Here is a 3628-nt window from a genome sequence, read left to right as displayed (position 1 = left end):
CAAGGTTGTTTGCTCCCTGACCTCCCTGGGAAGGGCGAGTGCCTTCACTGTCCCCTGAGCTAGGCTCCTCCCTACCCCCCTGGCTGGGTCCAAGGGGGCGCTGGGATGCACATTCAAGCTCGCCTCTCTTCCACCGCACAGCTTCTATACCTATCCCTCCTCTTACCCACATCCACCGTCTCATTCTTTCCCCCAACACAGCCGTAATGGGGACAAAGGGAGGAGTTAAGGGCATTAGCTTTGGAGTCACACAGGGTGAGTTCAGATGTCACAGCAGCCACTTAGTGGCCAGGTAACCTCCAGGAAGCTACTGAGACTCTTAAAAACTGTTAAAGGGGCTGCCCTAAAGCCTTCCTCTCATGGGAATGTTACGAAGTGTGTCCACAAGGCCTGGCAAGGCGGGCATCAGATAGCGCCTGCCCCGTCCTCCCTGACTACAGCCTGGGAGTCCTGCAGCTCCCAGCGGGGTGCTCGGCTCTGACTCAGCCAGGGGCGGCAGCTCAAGCTCCTCAGAAAGCCTGTGGCGCTCTTCTGTTGGGCTGGCGACAGTATTTCCCTTCCAAAGCTTCTAGGCAAAACTCACATAGCCTCTGGGCTGGGTGTCATTACCCGAGAAATGGCAATGACCTCTAGAATGCCAGGGAGGGCTGGCCAGGCGTATTCTGCTATGATCTGTCAGTCTCCTGTGAGCCTCCTATGGGGCACCAAAAAATGGAAAACACCTGAGGACTCTCGCGAGAACTGCCATTCAGGGAGTGATCCCACCAGTGGGCCCTGTACATGGGTGCTCCGTGTCATTTGAGGAACCCAGACACTCTCTGGGTCCCAAGTCTCCCACTCCTTGTCCCTGGGCTTAATGTACCACAAGCAGATCTCATTCCGCCAGCATGAATGAGCACCTACCATTCTCCAGGCATTATGCTAAGTGTTGGGCTTAATTCCTCTGGGTTATTACCCTCTATAGGCATTTTCTTTCCAAATGCAAATACCCTCTGAGAAGGGCAATGCATTAAATCGCTAACACCCCAGGTTGAATTAATTTGGGGGCTGAGGGGTTCTTTCTTGTAAGACAGCAGAGAAGAAGTGGATATCTTTAGCAAAAAGGGGCGCTAGAGGTCAGAGGGCAGAAGGGACTATAGCATGAAGGACCAAGACAGAGCTGCAACTTTGCCTTTTTCTGCAGTGGATTATGGGGGCCACATCTCCTCCTTTCTTTGCCTTCACAAAGCAAACACACCCACTCCCCCCACCCCCCGCCCCCACAGCAGGAGCAGAACCCCAAGTGCAGGTGGTGAGGCCAGATGGATTCCACAGGAGAGCCCTGCAGCCAGCGGCTGGGCGTCCTTGGCCTTGGCGCTGCTGCAGAGGGGCCTGCCGCCTTTCACCGTCTCCAGGGCCTACTCGCTCCCCAGCAAGTTCAGGGCTTAGAGTTCAGGTAATTAGGCCCTTGGCAGTCTCACCTCAGCCCATCAATAAAACTGAGATAAAAACCCTCAGCCCCTGTTCCGGAGGGAGAGAGGAAACCAGGACGGAGGGAGGGAAGGAAGGAGAAAAACTTTTTTCTATACTGAATTCAAAGCTTGGCAACGGGAAAGGAGAATGCTATTAATTTACAAAGCAGCCACTCACTGCAAACACCCTACCCCTGCTCCATACCCAGGGTTGTCCCCTCCTGCCACAGAACCCTGGCCTCCATCATCCAGGGTGACAGTGGACACCTGTGCAGGCTGCACCCTGAAGAGGCCCCAGGCAGGGAGGGCCTGAGCTTGCAGGGCAGGTTTTCCTCCCCATGGCAGAGGAGACAGAAAGGCACCGGGAGCCCCCATGTCACCCCAGGAGCCACAGCCACGACTCCCCCAAAATCTGAAAGGGTGCTCTAGACTATTAAAGAGCAATGGGGTGACTTCTTTGTACCCTGCTCTGTGTCACCACCAGCTGTTGAGGGCTTAGTTCATGTCTGGGCTCCTGCAGAACAGGTACCACTTGACCATCCCTAGATTGGCACAGTGCCCAGCAGGTACTGGGCACACAAATAGGAATTTCCTTTCCCCCCTAAATAAGAACCATCAACATTTCTTGTATCTGATCATACTGGTGTGTGATGGAGTTCTAGACCTGGCCCTGTATTACCTAAATTCACTCCCGGGACACATGGTAGGGTGGGGGAGAATGCAGTGTAACAATAATCGCTGTTTATTGAGTGCTTGCTAGGGGTCTAGCATAAGCATTCTAGGAGGATTCTCTAATTCTTTCTAAGGGTTGTGTTATCATCCCAATTTACAGACAAGAAAACAAACTGAGGCTAAGAAAAAAAAATCATAAGTTTTCCCAAGGTCACACTGAAGCTTTAATGAATATTTAATGGAATTGAAGTTTCCTATTCTATGCAAAGAACTGGTATAAAGGAGAGGGAAGTCATCTTGCCCCAGAAAACTCCTATTTAATCTTGCCAACCTGTAGCAGGCCCTGGTGCAGGCCGGCAAACCTTGCTGCGTGCTTTGGCAGCAACAAGTCCAGCGAGACTCAAAGTGTTTGGGGGCCACCTCCGGAGTCGCTGCACTCCTCCACCGTCTCTGGGGCCCTGGAGGCTTTCGAGGATCCCAAATGCTTCACTGCCTCTGCCTTTCCCAACGCAAGCCCCTACCGAACGGGGGTCTCTAGCCCCTCCCTCTGCATCCCCCTCCTAGGGGAAGATCCCTACAGGGGGGAAGTGGGTGTCTCATCGCGGGGTCCTGGGCGGCCCGGAGGCCTCGCCCTTCCTTGCCACCACCCCCGTAGCCCGAGCTCTGCCTCGAGCGGGGAGGCATGGGCACTGCAGTCAATCCGGGGCCTGCCGCTCGCCCAGGGCCGCACGGCGCCTCCCGTCCGCAGGCAGGAACCCGCGGAGACCCCCGCAGCCTCTGGGTGCACGCGCAGCAGGAAGCGCCCCGGAGAGGCCGGGACTGGGACTGGCGCGCCGCAGCTCGCTGGTGGCCGCCTCTCCCCGCCCCTCCCCTGCTGCCGGGCTCTACGGCCAGAGGCCAGAGCCGCTGGCTAATTTTTCATGCCACCCAGACCGCCTCCCTGGGTGACGCTACAGCCTGTGCGGTTCCTTTAAAGGCTGCGGGTTCCGTTCTTCTTTCCTTTTCCACTGGATGCCAAAATATGCAAATCCGGGGACCGGAATCGGCAGCCAAATCGAGAAGAAGGGGCGCGGCCGGCGCGTCACCGGATCCGCTCCTTGTATGGCTCTTCCCGGCTTGGCCCGCGGCCCGGCGACCCTCCCTGCAGCCGCCCAGCCCCGCCCGCACCCAGCCCGGCTCACACCGCCGCCCACGCCCCCGACCGGCCGCTCGCCCCCCAGGGAAGGAGCCGGGGGCGGGAGGCGCAGCATGCCCTGATTCCGGCCGGCGCGCGGGACCGCTGCAGCGCGCTCCCTGCCCGCGCCGCGCGGGCGGAGGAGAGCCCGGGGGCGCTGTGGCTCTCCGGTACCGAGTGGGGAGCCTGGCGCGAGAGGCGGCGGGGTCGGGGAGAGGGGCTCGCGGGCGGCGGGAATCCCTCCTTTCCCAAGAACTGGAGAAGATGGGGGAGGCCGGGCCCTCCCATCCCCGGCTCTCCCCCGAGCGAGGTAGAGGGGAGGGGAGCGAGG

The sequence above is a fragment of the Propithecus coquereli genome, unplaced genomic scaffold, assembly GCF_000956105.1.
Source record: "Propithecus coquereli isolate 6110/MARCELLA unplaced genomic scaffold, Pcoq_1.0 Scaffold79, whole genome shotgun sequence".
In the NCBI taxonomy this organism is placed as follows: Eukaryota; Metazoa; Chordata; class Mammalia; order Primates; family Indriidae; genus Propithecus; species Propithecus coquereli.
Note: the sequence above shows the minus strand (reverse complement) of the source record.